The 17431-nt window shown below is 45.4% G+C and overlaps 2 pseudogenes; both read left to right on the forward strand.

Moving 5' to 3' along the window:
* The first annotated feature begins 11104 nt into the window (after positions 1-11104).
* LOC143274403 (uncharacterized) lies at positions 11105-15066 on the forward strand (annotated as a pseudogene).
* A 168-nt stretch (positions 15067-15234) lies between these two features.
* LOC143274404 (uncharacterized) lies at positions 15235-16358 on the forward strand (annotated as a pseudogene).
* Positions 16359-17431: the final 1073 nt, after the last annotated feature.

Below are 17431 nucleotides of genomic sequence, written 5' to 3' on the forward strand. Positions count from 1 at the left end.
TTACTCAGGTAATAGTATAGTCTTCTGGAATCTCTAATGGAGTTGAAGAAGTAGTTACAGTTTTCCTTGTTACCAATTTCAAAAAGGAAACTCACAAAGATGTACAAAGTGTATAAGGTTGAGAGACATAAACACTTGTTTATCTAAGAAAATGTTTCGTTTGCCAGCATGCAGGGTCTCACTTTTAAAAAAAGATTGGTAGGTGTGAATAATTCATCAAATTTCATCCATTTGTCAAACAGTGTCACAGACACTAGACATTTAAAAGAGAATGATGTCACTGCCTTGGACAGATGCACGTGGGGCAGCCATCCAGTTCCATAACTGCCATACAAAACATGGGATTGAAACAGTTTCTTCAACCTGCAGAACTTTCCAAAGAGGATCACACACAGAAAGACTTGGGAGCCATTCAGTTTCTCGATCTTCAACCTTTTGAGTAACATCAGCAGAAGTGACTGTTTTGAACTCAGCTGTTATTTGGATCAGTCTAAAAGTCAAAATGGAGTCAGTCAGTGCCTGAGTACCACAACACCCACTATTCTATTTTGAACAGACACAAAACAACTTTTGTCTAAGCCTTATCAGATGTTCCCTGATGTTAGCCAATCCATTGGTTCATATGATAAGTATTCTAGTTTGTGAAGTGTTTTCTAATTCTGAAATGACAAATAATGTCAACCAAGCTAGGCGTGGTAGAGCATACCTGTCACAGCAGTACGGAGGCAGAGGCAGGCAGATTGCCTCTAGTTTGAAGCTGGTATGGTCTACAATGAGTTCCAGAATATATATATATATATATATATATATATATATATATATATATATATAGAGAGAGAGAGAGAGAGAGAGAGAGAGAGAGAGAGAGAGAGAGAGAGAGACCTAGTCTTAAAGCAAAATGAAAATGAAGCCAGATCTTTAAATTCAATTAAAAAGACCTTTTAAATGTCTTTACAATGTGATTTTTAAGAAAAAAAAGACTAAGTCGATAGGGGATGTTATTTCAGCACTTGATGAATTAGTTGGGGGTTTGTCTTAATTACATTTACTTACTTCTTTTGCGCATTTGTGCTCTTGAAAAGGCAGCAATGTGGAGGTCACATTACACCCTCTACAAGGCAATCCTTGCCTTCCCCCTTCGGGATCCTTAGTGTTGGAACTCAGGTTGTCAGAACTAGTAGCAAGTGACTTTACCTCATGGGTCATCTCACCAGCAGGAAGGTGGTAACTGATTGGAGAGTGGTGTGTCCTGAAAGAGTTAAAACTAACTGACTGCAATAATTAAATATAGTGTCATCAGGAAAAAAAAGTTTTAAGACCCCAAAAGATAATTTTGTGTTGGTACTACAAGTTAGGATAGAAAGTGAATTAGGTAAAAACTTTGAACTCACTAAGATAGGATAGATAATGGAGTATTTTCTCTGAATTAGCCAAATGCAAATGGCCTGGACATTGTGAATATAATCCTTGCCTACTAATTGTCCCTACTGCATATGCTTTAAATGTGTTAGAATTAAAACCTTCTTCTTTATCTAGACAAAAAGGGGGAAATGTTGTGGGATGTTTTGATCACACTCTGACACTCCTGAGACTGACAAAGTTTATCCTGAGTCAGAGGATGGAGCTAACTACTAGCTGACCAGAAATACCAGAGCAAAACATCAAATAGCAGAGTCAGAGATTAGACTTTGGAGAATCTAAGAAAATACTCATCAGTGAAAGGTAGGAACACACATGAGAGAATTCTCTTTGTAGACTATGTAATACTTTGAGCCCTCACATATGGAACTTGGGATAAATTGGTGAAATGGCCAATGTATGCTAGAAATGAACGCCCCATCCATGAATACTGAATAACCTGGTAGATTCCGGTTTGGAGATTTTACTGATGTTCCCAGGACTGCTCTCAGTTCCAATTTGAAGATCAACTCAGGTTTAGGAATGCAATGCCCTGTTGATAAGTAATAATGTAGGACTGAGAAAAATTCTGCTAAGTAAGATTCTTTAAGAAAGAAAAGACCAGGTTTTAGGGTCAGTGCAATAAAAATGCAAATGTAGCGCTTTCACTAGAGAGCAGTGAACAATCCTCTAATACATGGCCTAGATGCTTAACCCTATCTAGCTGGTATTGATACGCGTGCCTTTGATCCCAGCACTGGAGAGGAAAAGGCAGGTGGATCTCTGTGAGTTTATGGCAAGCCTCATTTATAGAGGGAGTTCCAGGACAGGCAGGGCAATGAAGAGAAACCCTGTCACAAAAAGAAACAAACAAAAGGAAGCTTACTTCTAAACAGCCTTAAGTGCTTTCTCCTGAGAATTGCCAAGTGACAACAGGTTGCTCTAGGTTTCCAACATTTCATTGCTGTATTGCATCTTCTGAGAATCATTTGAGATTCTGCCACTCCTCCCAGGTCAAGTTCACAGTTGAAGGCAGAGTTTTCACATCCTGGCAGCTGTTTCCAAGTTACCATACAGAGGCTTATATTAATAGTAAATGCTTTGGCTGATAGCTCAGGCTTGTTATTAGTTAACCCTTACACTTAAATTAACCCATATTTCTTATCTATACATTGCCTCATAGCTAGTTACCTTATTTTCTGCATGATCTGTTTCCTTGGCGGCTGGCTGGGGTCTCCTGTGACTCCATTGTTCTTCTTTCCATCATTTTCGATTTGGCTTTCCCTGTAGCTAGAGTTTTCCTGCCTTGCCCATAGTCAGGACAAATCTTTGTCTCCCACCAGTCCCACAGCCGCTCAGACCCAACCAAGTAAATACAGAAACTTATATTGCTTCGAACTGTATGGTCGTGGCAGGCTTCTTGCTAACTGTTCTTATAGCTTAAATTAACCCATTTCTATAAATCTATGCTTTGCCACGTGGCTTGTGGCTTATTGGGCATCTTCACATGCTGCTTGTCCTGGGGGGTGGCTGGCAGTGACTCCTTCTGCTTTCCTGTTCTTTTATTTCTCCTCTCTGTTAGTCCCACCTATACTTCCTGCCTAGCCACAGGCAATCAGGTTTTATTTATTGACCAAACAGAGCAACTTGACATACAGACCAAACCCCAGAACAGCCAAGTGCAGACCATCTCAGACACCTGCACTTAGGCCCATGGTCCTAATCATCCTCTATGTGGACCTGCTGGGTAAAGCCACGAGGAATCTGAGAATGGGCTCCCACAGGACATATAGAACATCCCACAGCATTTCCCACCTCTCTTTTTCCTGTTCAGCTATTGGCCAGTCAGTTTGTTTATTAAACCAACCATAGTGACATAATTACACAGTGTACAGAAGGATAATTCCACAGCACACAGTGGCATCCTCAGATGAGATATAAATTAGTTTTTAGCATTTCCTGGACAAAACTTTGCTATTTAAAGAGTAATGAACAGTCTGGTTCTGTTAATTCAAACTAATCAGTTAGATGATCAAAGGTCACTCCTCTGGTTTGACCTAGAAATATAATACAGGAAGGCTGTTCCTTCTAGTCTCTGGCCACATTCCCATTTCAGGTAAGTTTTCTGTGATTGTGAATCATTTCTAAAGGGCATATCTTGATGTAAGAAAGAGCTCACTGGGTTGGGCTCGGTTATTTCCATAGATGCAGCATGGATGTCAATTAAACATAATCATCTCCTTGACTTTGATGTGCAAAATGAAGACTTTGCCATCAGTTCCTGTCCTGTTTTCAGACCTCATTCTAAGCCACTGCAGAAGAGCAACTAATAAGAAATTTAAAACTAACCAACTATATTGGTTAATTTTCATCTTGTCCTTACAAAACAACTGTGATGGTTTTTTCCCCTCAGTTTCAGAGGACATAATCCATCATGGTCATGGGAGGATGCATCATCAGGTCACATTGCATGTGTAACTGGGAAGCACTGAGAGATGAATGCTTGTGCTGATTTGATTTTAGTTTCACCCCTTTTTGTTCAGTCCTCTACACCAGCCCATGGCATGGTGCTGCCCTCAATGACAGAATGTCTTCAGTTCAATTGCACAGACATGGACTGTTGTTGTGTCGCCTCATAGATTCTAAACCCAATAACTGGAGAAGGAATGTTATTCATCACTCCAACACCCACATTCTTCCAAAAAGTTGAAGTGGTACATGGAATGAGGGAATGGACACAGAAATTTCCAATACTGAATCTGGAGAAGAACTTTAACTGTGAAATGATGTCACACTACTTCCATCCAGAGACTACACAATGAATCCCAAATACTTTCTCCTATACATATAACGTGTAATTATGACTGAGTTCTTCTTTTCCTTTGGTCCTCTAATTTCATTCCAAGATGTGACCACCTTAGGTCATGTGGGTTAAAGCCAGGCTTTCTCTTGTTGGATTCAAGGCTGTCTGTGAGAGTGTGTCACGACCAATTAAATGAGAATCATTATCTAAGATGTTCTAGTAGATACTAAATCAATTGAATCCAGCTAAAATAGGAAGACAGTCAGATATTCTTGAATGTAAACCTGGGGGTAGGTATGACCATTTCAATACTTTTAGTTTTTCAGTCAAGAAAGAGTTCTAACTTTTTTTTTTAAGCTTTTAAAAGAAGCATTTATTTGTAGTATGTGCATTACAGGAAACACAACACAAGAAGCCAAGAGCAGCCCCCCAGTCACAAGCAGCTCAGCTTGACGTGTCCTTCTAGACGCTGCAAGTGTACATACATTTAGGGAACTGAGATTATACAGTATGTACCATGCTTTCCCCCACATTTCGAATATTCACCAACTAAAAACCCCACGCTACAGGAGTATTTTGATAACCAAGAATACACCACGCTATTTCAATCTGTCAGACAAAACTGTAATCCTGTCTTCCCTGGCAACAAAAATTTCATAGAAGACAAAAATGGCAGCAGGCCTCTAGATAGAAGTACTGGCGAAGTTACAATTAAAATTCTGCATTCCTCAATGCTCAGCTTACAAGAAAACAAAGCCACAGACCACATGAAGTACAGCATTCCTAAGTTTATCATCAGATCTATATACTAAAACATGAGGAAGAAGGCGTGTTCCTGCTCAATAAACGTATTCCTACGGAGTAGCTGAAGATGTTCCTACGGCAGGGCTTCTCAGGATGTTAGTCTCAGCACAGCACAGCACTGCAGATCTCGCCCTGTGAGCCTCCCTCTGCCCCTCCACAGTCAGCCTAGCAACATGAATTAACTCACACTGTCCAGACATGGTTTAACAGTTCTATGCTCAAGAGGAACCTTTTCTGTCAATCTGTCAAGCCATCCCTTTAACCATATGCTCTCCTTTAGGACATTAATAATTTCAGACGTTGTGGAATGAACTGTGTGCACAAGAAACACAAGTCTCTTCCCAGAAATGCACATATGGATCCCTGGGTACAGTTGCAACGGTTTTCTGTATGTGATGGTCCTAGCAAAGAGCTCTTCCCTCATCCGTCCTCATCTCTGCACAACTCCAGTTCGGGATGATTCTCTTGAGAGCAGTACAAAGGTCACCCCCAGAAGACAGCCCTTCCAAAAGACTAGCAGGACACTTATAGTGACTATCTTGCTACTTCACTGGGACTTACCCTCTAATACTTGGCAACATTAACTGAAATGCACACCGGAACAATGGCTAGACACCTGGGAACCAGCCAACAGGCACAGCACTTTACTCTGCACTATTCTCTCCCTATGCACTCCACACCTGGTGACAGCATCTGCTCAAAGACCAAGGTTAACAACCCCATCCTCCCAGGGAACCATTCCTATGAAATAACAACCCTTCAAAGGTGTTAGTAACCCCCTGTTTTTACCATGTTGTGCATTTTTTACATTTATGAATAGCATAGGCATGTGGGCACATGCGTGCCACTGTGCTTGTATGGAGGCTAAGACAATTTGTAAATCAGTTTTCTCCTTTTATCAGGTGGATCCTGGAGATCAAAGGCAGGTCTGCCAGCTGGGTGGCAAGCGCCTTTACCTGCTGAGCCACCCTACCAGTCCATTATGCACATTTTCTTACTATTTTGAGGCAAAGTCTGTGTAGCCCTGGCTGGCCTGGAACTTACAAGGTCCACCTGCCTCAGCCTAGGATTAAAGGAATGCATTACCACAGCAAGTCTATTATGCACTTAAAAGTCTAAAGACTAGATGTTTTCAGTAACATTCAGTTTCCCCAGCACATGCACAATGCAGTGCAATAAAGAAGCTGCACAAACCTAACATACTTATATAGCAACGTCCCGGTCTAGAACCTCCCCCATCTCTCTTAACCCAAGGGTCAGTTTATGTAACTCATGTTTTTGTGGGGATATTAACAATTTCACTTCCAAAGTGGGTTTTTTTTGTTCCCTGTGAATTTTAACACAACTTTAAACCATGTCTTTTCACTAACTCTACTTGTCACACACTGGCAGCCTCTTTACCATATAGGAAGACTAGGCACTGTATATTTGGACTTGTCTATCTTCTGTATACATGATATATCACAAAATAAGACACACATAAAAAGGACAATGGCTAATCTTGCATTACCAAACTTACATTAGTATTAGGCCCTTCATACGCTTTCTCTTCCTCCCTCCCAAACCAGCACAAGTCTGTGTTGCTCAGAATTGGTTTTATCATTCCATTTCCCAAAGACAGCATTTCACCACGAGTTTAAACAAGAATTTACAACATGTATTATTTACTACATCTACCTTTAACATACTTTGTGCACTTCTAAACACCTAGAAGGACTAGATGTTTCAGATGAGGACATAAATTTGTCCCCTATATACACAGTAGTGTGGAAAACACACACATGTAACAATGGTTAGATCTCAAAGTGTCTTCTGCTGAGAGCATTCTGGTCTCTGTCCTTCTTTTTCTCCAGCCTCTCCCCTGTACCACATGACACAGGCACCCATCACTTGGATACTTTCACAACTCTCTTCAGAAGACAACCTTGCTATGAACTTTAACAGAGTATACAGGATGTGTTAGTTCACTAACTCTACATTTGTCATACGTTGGCAACCTCTTCAACACCTAGAAACTAGAGATCATAAAATGAGGACTCCTTTGTCCAGTCTGTACACTATATACAGAACAGCAACATTAAATGAAGTGAATCTACCACACAGGTGACGGGTAAGCTAAAGGTGTCTATCTAGCACGCTAAGCTAAGGGAATCTTTTTGCAGTTTCTTCCTCCCACCTCCTCAATCCACTGAACAAGTGCAGCGGGTGCACTGTTCTCAGAGGTGGGTTAACTAGTCTAAGCATAGTATCTCCAGTTTTTCAAAAACTATTTACACAAAATAGTATTTTACTACTTCTACTTTTAAATGTGTCAAGTACTTTTAAATATGTAGAAAGACTAGGGATTTCAATAATAATAATAATAATAATAATAATAATAATAATAATAATGTCTGCTATTCACACTGCACTGGTAAACAACTGTTCGCAAAGCAATGGTTATTATCTGAGGTATCTTCTAAACACAACCTTCTGGGCTTTGACCCACTCTCTTCCTCCTCTCTGCCTTCAAACCAGTAGACAAATACAGGCATATGTAATGCTTAGAAATAGCTGAACAAATTCATATCCCCAAATCATTTACAGAACAATCTTTCCTATAAATTTTAACAGGGTACACAATGTGTTAGTTTTACTTTGTCATAGACTGGCAACCTATCTAACATCTAGAGACTAGAAGCTGAAGATTTCAGACAGATTCGTCCATTATTTACAGTATATACCTAGCAAAACAAAATGCAAATTTACAGAAATGGCGTCCGAAAGGTCCCATATAAACACACTAGCACATGACTACGCTGCCTCCCAGTACTTCCTCCAAACCACTGAGCAAGGACAGACAGTACTGCTCACAGAGGGGTTCAAATTCTACTCCCAAAAGGCAGCGGTTCATGAATTTTAGCAAAAAGATATTTACAAAGTGATTATTTTACTACCTCTACATTTAACATACGTTGGGCACTTCTAAACATCTAGATAGACCAGATGTTTCAAGTAAGGACTGTTGTCCACTATGTACACAGCAGTCCAGTAAACGGCACACATGTAACAAGAGTAATAAAATTTTCTAACACAAAAAGAAAAAATTTTAACACAAAAAGTACAAAATGTATTGTTCTACTACCTCTACTTTGTCATACACTGGCAACCTCTTTACCATCTAGAGTGACTAGATGGTGTAAGTTAGGACTCCTATGTCCTTTACCCGTACTATGTACACAGCAAAGCCAAACACAATGAGACAGTGGTTTCTTTTCCACCCATGGGGCACAATGGCTTGAGCTCTGCATGCCCTTCTTCGGGGAACCAGGGCCCAAACACAATGTGGTCAACTCAGGAGGGGTGCGGCTATTCCTCCCCAAAGAATATTTCAAATGAATCCTAACAAGAACGTATTTACATAATGTGTTGTTTCGCTACTTATAAAATATGTCAGGCACTTTAGAGCATCTAGAAAGATATTTCCAAAAAATACTTGGCATTGTCAAACACACACACACACACACACACACACACACACACACACACACACACACACACACACACACACACACGTGGGGGTGGGGAATGAATACAATGCATACACAATACAATAGTTAGAACATCAAAAAAAGACGTCGTCTTCACACGACCAATCTGGCTCCGGACCTCTTCTTCCTCCGGCTGGGTCCTCTAACTACTGAACAAACAAGGACGAGTGTTGCTCCTGGGTCTTTCTAGAGGTGGCCTAAACAATTCCATTTCAAAGTCACTTCTAGAAGACACGTCTACGATGTTTTCCAAGACGGCTGGGTACACACCTGATTTCCGATTTCCTACCTCGACTTTACCCTGCGTCGGCAATCTCTACAGCTAGATGTCCCGATTTAGCCAAAGGTCTCTCTAAAAGGGTCGGGGATAAGGTTGAGAACAGCTTTTTCATATTATGTACAAGGCCTTCTACGGCGGTGGGTAAATCTTCGCCAGCGTTGCTGACGGCTGCATGCGATGTCACGTCCCGGCTTCTCTGGGTGGGAGGAGGGCCCTACGATGGATCGCTCCTCCGGCCGCTATGCGGGGGCTCCGCTCACCTTCCTCCAGGGCCGTCGAGGCCTCTGATCATCCAGGTCTGGGGGGGCTCGTCAACCGGGCGGTCTCCTCCCAGCGATGGCCCAGTGTTCCTGCGCAGACCCGCCGCCTCAGGCTGCAGAGGCCCCGAAGGGCCAAGCTCGGCCTTCGGGGGGCCGCCATTCTTTCCGCCGTGCCACGCCCGCCAGGGGCTGGAGAAGTTCTCGAAGGCCTGGTTGGGGCTTCTCCAAGGCCCGGTCCTGGAGAGCAGGGGCCCGATGGAGTCGAGGAGGCCGTGCGCAGAGGTCGCCGCCATCGAGGCGCTTCGTCGGCGGGGGAAAGGGCAGCTGCAGGATCGCGGTCGGCCGGGCGGGCAGCTGCTGTCAGGGCTCAGGTTCCTGGGGTCCGCGGGACGGAGGCCCAGGCTGTTCCCGGGCACCCCGGGCTCACCCGGCACAGGCCGGAGGCCGCGGGGGGCCCGGAGGAAGAAGGCCGCCCTCCCTAGCTCGCCAGGCTCTCCGCCGCCGGAGCTAACTTTTTTTTTAAATAAAAATCTAGTGGATGATATGGATAGTAAGTAGAGAAAATCATTGTGTTGAGGCTGAATTCTTCTTCTTACTTGGGCAGGTAACAGAGAGCATGCACTCCCATTAAGTCCTAGATATAGACTAACCAATATGGATTCTAATATTAAGACAACTGTAGGTCTGCATGTGTGTATGATCGAGCCCATAATGCTACTTGGAAGGTATTTTCTCGTGGCAACTCGGTGAGTCAGAAGGAGGACATAGTTATTTGGGGGTAGGTGGTATATTTCAGGTTATCCTCAGGAGGAGTTCCTCAGAAGGCAGGATGAGTCTTTGTGCTGAACCTTTCTCTCAGTCAAGTGGATGAACAGGGACTTCTGGCAAGGAGGAGGATTACATGGCTAAGAACTCAATAACACAGTCTATCCTTTTGATTCTCAAAGGATGCTGACAATCTGGGGTTTTTACAACCTCTTGTGAGTTGAGCAAACTGAGTTATGGAAAGGAAATACCTATTTCCTAGTGAGCAGGGATAGCGATATAGATGCACATGAATATGATAACACATAAGCACACATGCACAGACACCGAACCGAGTCAGTTCCCCATTCCCCAACAGGGTGACGTCAGAAGTTTTAAAAGTACAAAATCAGACTGTCTGGTGGTAACTAACCACGAGATGCCCCCCTCCCCTGAGATAACATGACCAAATTTTGGAGATGGGCTGTAAAACTCCTGACAGAGCAAAAAATAAGATAAAAGTCCAAACTCAGGAAAACTGGACCAATCAAGGGTGGACCCATACTAACCCCCTCCTCTATGAAGAATTTTGTGGTTTTTGCCTTCAAAAGCTAATCTCCCCAAGAAAGAGGAACTCTCCTCCCTGGCTTGCTGTGCCGGGAACTGTGGACGAGGGTTCCTTGCTAGCTCGTATTGCACCAAGAAGTAAAGCTTGCTATTGCATTCTGGATATCTCTGGTCTCCTGGTGGTCTCTTTGGGCATCCTAATCTGGGCATAACATCTTGGGGGCCCATCCAGGATCCCCCAGAGACCCCACCGGGAACCCCAAGGTCCAGAGGCTCCTTGACTTCTACCGGTAAGAACGCTTTCTCCTGTTTGTGCCTCTGTCTTGTTACTTTTGTTTTGTACAGTCGATGGTCAACTGATTTGTACTTTGCAGGCTCTCACTGGGACAGATGTGTCTAGACAGTGATCCTGGAGAGAAAGAGGGATGCCTCCTTCCCCAATTTGGGCAAGGGACCCCCCAGTCCCGAGCCATTTGAGGTCACCTCAGAGGTGACCGTTTGGTTTCAGCAGCCTCTTCCGGGAAGTGATCAGGATCCTCTCCTGACCATTAAACAACCCAATAGGACTGTTTTTGGGCATCTCCCACCACCACAGGAGGAAGTGCTAATTTGTACTTTGTCCCAGGAAATTGTTAAAGTCTTTTTGTGTCTTCTTGTGGCTGTGGTTTTGCTGTTCTCTCTTTTCTTTGGTTTTTATCTTCGACTTTCTCACTCCACTATGGGGAATACCCCATCTTCACCCTTAGACTTTACTTTTGCTCACTGGCAGGATGTTCAAGAGACTGCCTGCAACAACAGTGTGATTGTCAAGAAGCAAAAGTGGGTCACCTTTTGTTCATCTGAATGGCCCACATTCAATGTCGGGTGGCCGGCAGTCGGAACCTTTGATGCAGTGACCATCCACCTAATGGAGGAAATTATTTTCTGCCCCCGCTCGGCCCACCCTGACCAAGCCCCCTATATTGTTACCTGGAGGGGCCTGATAGACAGAGGGGGGTACCCTTCACTGGGTTAAACCATTCTTACCCCCACAACAGGTTCCAGGCACTCAGGTCCTGGCCACCAAGCCCAAGAGCTCCCAAGCGGGCCAAGAAGTGGAGAGGAAGCCCAGTGCTGTGTTTCAAGGGGGGACCCCTGAAGCAGAACTCTTTCCACCTCCCTATTCTTCCCCTCCCCAGGTCCATCCTACGGTGCCTACAGAGGAAGCCCAGGAGCCTCAGCCATTGATAGCCGAGGGGGGGGCAGCACAGTTCACCCTCAGTAGAAGGGGAGGAACCCCCCAGCCAGACTCCACAGTGGCCCTTCCACTTAGGCCTGCTGGGCCCCTGGACAAGGCAGGGAACCAACCCTTTCACCATTGGCCCTTAGCCACTAGTGATCTATATAACTGGAAGGCCCAAAATAAGCCATTCTCTGGGGACCCCCCCCCCAAGACTTAACTAACCTTTTGGAGACAGCTTTATTCACTCACCAGCCCACATAGGATGATGTAAATCAACTATTGGGTGTCCTCTTCACCATGGAGGAGAGAAACCGGATTCTGGAGAATGCTCGGAAGCTAGTTCCAGGACCCACGGGTGCCCCCTAGTGGATCCTAACCTGGCAGCGGCTGCTTTTCCATCCACTCACCATAACTGGGACTATAATATGGCAGAAGGCAAGGAGAGTCTCTGTGTTTACCGCCAGGCTCTGTTGGAAGGTCTCCAGGCTGCTGCTCCAAAGCCTACTAATATGGCAAAAATTTACGATGTAAGGCAGGGGGATAGAGAAAGTCCAGCTGCATATTTAGAGAGGTTGATGGGGGCTTTCAAGCAATACTCCCTATACAACCTAGAGTCTGAGGAAGCCCAACAAGCAGTTATTCTAGCCTATGTGACCAGGCAGCACCAGATATTAGAAAAAAGCTCCAGTCGCTAGAAAGACTAGGGGAGAGGAATCTGGGGGACTTAGTGGCAGTGGTGGAAAAGGTTTATAACAAAAGAGAGACAGAGGAACAGAAGAAAGAGAGAAGGGAAAGAGAACGTCGAGAGAGGACAGGAGAGATAGGAGGCAAGAGAAGAGCCTGACGAAGATATTGGAACAGCAACAGACACAGATGGAGAAAGTGCTCCTGGCTGCAGATGCAGGAAGCCATGAGAAGGGAAAAAGGTCCCGGCCTAAGCTAGGAAAGAAGGAAGAAGGACACTGGGCTAGAGAACACCCTAAAAATAGGAGCAAGAGAGAAACATCAGTGGGACTAGGAAGGAAGCCAACTTCCATCCTTGCCACCCTGGAGGAAGACAGCAACTAGGGAGGATGGGGCTGAGCCCCCCTCCCTGAGCCTAGGGTAACTCTAAGAGTGGAGGGGAAACCTGTCCACTTCATGGGGTACACAGGAGCGTAAAGTTGAGTCCTCTTGACATCTGGGGGACCCCTGTCAAGAAAACAAACCTGGGTACAGGGAGCAACAGGCACTAAACCTTATCAATGGACTACCCAAAGAACAGTGGACTTGGGAGTGGGACAGGTAACCCACTCATTCCTAGTCATTCCTGAGTGCCCATACCCCCTTCTGGGGCATGATCTGCTTGCTAAAATGAAGGCACAGATCCATTTCACTGATAAGGGTGCCAAACACCCTGATGGGAGGGCTATTGGAGTGTTTTTGACAATGCCTTTGGAGGAAGAATACCATGTCCATGAACAAGAGTGGTCCTCCATCAAATGTCCAGACATGCAGATCTGGCTTCAATAATTCCCCACTGTGTGGGCCAAGACAGGGGGAATAGAGTTGGCCAAACACAGACCCCCAGTCTATGTGGAACTTATGACTAATGCAGACCCAGTGAAGGTCCGCCAGTACCCCATGACCCTGGAAGCCAAAAAGGGAATCACCCACCATGTGAGATGACTCCTACAAGAGGGAGTCTTGCGGCCCATTCAGTCTGCATGGAACACACCCCTCCTACCAGTTAAAAAGCCACAGATGAATGACTACTGCCCTGTTCAAGACCTTCGAGAAGTTAACAAAAGGGTAATGGACATTCACCCCACTGTGTCCAATCCCTATACTTTACTAAGTATGCTCCCTACACATAAAGAATGGTATACTGTTCTAGATTTAACAGATGCCTTCTTTAGTCTCCCATTTGCACCGAAGAGCCAAGGTTATTTCGCCTTTGAGTGACATGACCCAGACATTGGAATAAGCGGGCAACTGACTTGGATGTGACTACCACAAGGATTCAAGAATACGCCCACCATATTTGATGAGGCTCTCCATGAGGATCTGGGTGAGCACCGCTCCCAGCACCCCCATGTCTCTCTTCTACAATATGTATATGATATACTAATAGCCACCAGGAGTGCCTTGGTGGAACTGAAGATCTTCTAAGGACACTGGGGACATTGGGCTATGGGGCCTCAGCTAAAAAGGCCCAGATCTGCAAGAAACATGTAACTTACCTAGGGCATGTGCTGAAAGAGGGAAAGAGATGGCTGTCCGAGGCCAGGAAAGAAGCAGTGTTAAAAATACCAATACCAAGGACAGTAAGGCAAGTCAGAGAGTTTCTGGGCTCTACCGGGTTTTGCAGACTGTGGATCCCAGGAGATACTGAAAATGCTTGCCCCCTCTATGAGGCCATGAAAGAACAGACTTTGATTTGGAACTCTGAAAGGCAGACTGCCTTTGACACCATTAAGCAAAAATTACTAGAAGCCCCAGCCCTGGGTCTCCCTGACATCAACAAGCCTTTCCTCCTGTATGTAGATGAAAATAGGGGGGTGGCGAAAAGGGGTGCTGACCCAGAGCATTGGGCCTTGGAGGAGGCCAGTGGCCTACTTATCTAAGAAATTGGACTCTGTGGCAGCAGGATGGCTCCCGTGCCTACACATCTTTGCTGTCGTGGCCTTGTTGGTTAAAGATGCAGACAAACTCACTTTGGGACAAAGCCTCATGGTGGCTACTCCACATGCCCTGGAGTAGGTTCTGAAGCAGCCTCCTGACAGATGGATGAGTAAAGCCAGAGTGACTCATTACCAAGCTCCTAAATCCAGGTAGAATAACGTTCCAGGTGCCTGCTGCCCTCAATCCAGCCACTATGCTACCAGATCCAGACCTAGAGGCCCCCCCTACATGACTGCAATGAGATAATCTCCCAAGTGCATTGCATTTGACCAGACCTCCATGACACTCCACTGACAGATGTGGAGGAAACCTGGTTCACAGATGGGAGCAGCTTTGTATGGGATGGACACAGGTATGCAGGGGCTGCAGTCACCACCACCTGGGAGGTGGGCTGGGCAGAAACCCTACCAGCTGGCACCTCTACCTAGCGGGCAGAACTAATAGCATTGACAAAAGCTTTATGCTTGGTCCAAGACAAAAAGATCAACATCTACACAGATAGTAGGTATACTTTCACTACCTTACACATCCATGGGGCAATCTACATGGAAAGGGGGCTACTGAATGCTGAGGGAAAGACTACCAAAAATAAATAAGAGATATTAAAAATGTTACAAGCACTTTGGCTCCCAAAGAAGCTAGCAGTGATGCACTGTCCAGGACATCAAAAGGGGACAGATGTGGTTTCAAAAGGAAACAATTTGGCAGATCAAAAAGCAAGGGAGGGATGGGCAGTGGTGGCACATGCCTTTAATCCCAGCACTCGGGAGGCAGAGGCAGGTGGATCTCTGTGAGTTTGAGGCCAGCCTGGTCTCCAAAGCAAGTTCCAGGAAAGGCACAAAGCTACACAGAGAAACCCCATCTCGGAAAAACCAAAAAAAAAAAAAAGCAAGGGCGGTAGCTATACTTATGAGCCCTGTAGCCCTACCCATCCTGACTGACCCAGGACTTCGTAGCCTTCCATGCTGCCAAAATATAACTCAGATGAAGAGGCATGGGCTAGTCAATTAGAAGGAGCAAACAAGAAGGATTGCTGGTGGCAATTACCTTCAGGAAAAATACTGCTACCAAGATTACTAGGAGAGCATGTACTCATAAGAATCCATCAGACCTCCCACTTGGGGATTCGAAAGCTGAGAAAATTGATCTCTGGGTCCCCACTGAAGATTCGACAGGCCAGGCACCTGATTGACAAAATTGTGATGGAGTGCAAAGCTTGCCAACTGGTAACTGTCTACAAAGCAAAAGGAGAAAAGGGCACCGGCATGAGAGGGACCCGCCCAGGTACGTACTGGGAAATAGACTTCACAGAGATCAAACCAGGTAAGGATGAATATAAATACCTGTTGGTTCTTGTAGATACCTTTTGAGGATAGACTGAATCCTACCCCACCAAACATGAGACAGCTCATGTGGTAGCCAAGAAGATACTGGAAGAAATCCTCCCCAGGTTTGGCTTCCCACACATGATCGGGTCAGACAATGGCCCAGCCTTCATCTCACAGGTAAGTCAGGGAATAGCCACTGCATTGGGGGCTGAGTGGAAACTACAGACCCAAAGCTTAGGCCAGGTCGAAAGAATGGATTGGACCCTAAAAGAGACCCTAACCAAATTAGCCCTAGAGACTTGCGGTGACTGGGTGACCCCCCTCCCTCCCTCATTGTGCCGGGCACTGTGCATGAGGATTCTTTGCATCCCCTTTGCCTTGTTCTGTGTAAGGAACTCCCCTTATCAGCTGGGGATGACACCCTTTAAAATAATACATGGTCTGCCTCCTCCCCTTGTGCCTAGCCTCTAGACAGAGTTGATTCTGCCACCAGAAGAGGTAGACCTTCTTGAGAGCCTAAAAACTCTGACCCGAGTGCAGAAAGACATTTGGCCTCAACTGCGGGCCCTGTACTCACCCTCCTCTACCCCTAAGCCTCACAGTTTTGAGCCTGGAGACTGGGTCCTGATCTGGAGGCATCAACACAAGTCCATGGAGCCACAGTGGAAAGGACCCTACCTTGTCATCTTGACCCCCCAACAGCTCTCAAGGTGGATGGCATCTCCACTTGGATCCACCACACCCATGGATGTCCCTAACATGTCGGTTACATCTACACCTAAAGCATCCCGTGTGACTAAAACCATTTCTGAAAGACCCTCGGGGCCCCCGGGCCCCCAGGCCCCCTGTTTACAATCTTGCAACAGTCATTTTTACTCTTGAACAGCTCCAGACCAGAGTTGACCACCTCCTGTTGGCTATGCTATAGTGCAAAGCCACCATATTATGAGGGAGTGGCTATGTTGCCCCCCCAATGACAGCCCTGGGTGCCAGGAACAAAAGGAGGCTATAGGGTCTTGCCGATGGCATTCAAATACTTCCCTGACCCTTGAACAAGTCTTGGGTCAGGGACTATGTATAGATATGGTACCCTACCACTTCCTGCCTCTTTGTAATTATACCAAGTCTATTGCCAGCCTAACCGGGTATCTGGTCCCAGCAGATGACACTTTGTGGGCATGCTCCTCTGGTCTAACACCCTGTGCCCAGGTTACTGTGCTGAACCAAACTGGAGGGTTCTATGTCCTCATATGCCTAGTTCCCCAAGTGGTTTTTCATGCAGCAGAGGAGCTGTCTAGCCTCAGTGAAGCCACTCAGTATGCCCTCAGACAAAAAAGAGAGCCAGTCACAGCCCTTACCCTTGTTATTTTAATGGGTACTAGCATAGCAGGATTGGGGACAGGGGCGGCTTCCCTTGTCACCCAGCAATGCTATTATGCAGACCTCCACATATCAATAGATGAAGATATTCAAAGAATAGAAACCTTCATCACCAACCTACAGGACTCTCTGTCCTCACTAGCTGAAGTAGTCCTACAAAACAGGAGAGGACTAGGCCTGTTGTTCTTAAAGGAAAAAGGGCTATGTGCAGCCCTGGGGGAAGAATGTTGTTTTTATGCAGATCATTCAGGAATAGTTAAAGATTCCATGGCAAAAGTCAGGGAAGGTTTAATAAAAAAACAAACAATAACAACAACAACAACAGAAAAAAAATAAAGCTACCCAAAGTTGGTTCAAGAGCTGGTACTCCCAGTCCCCCTGGCTTACTGCTCTGGTCTCATCCCTCATAGGGCCCTTAATACTTTTCTTGGTGGCCATCACACTTGGACCT

Source organism: Peromyscus maniculatus, chromosome 7 (assembly GCF_049852395.1).
Source record: "Peromyscus maniculatus bairdii isolate BWxNUB_F1_BW_parent chromosome 7, HU_Pman_BW_mat_3.1, whole genome shotgun sequence".
Lineage (NCBI taxonomy): Eukaryota > Metazoa > Chordata > Mammalia > Rodentia > Cricetidae > Peromyscus > Peromyscus maniculatus.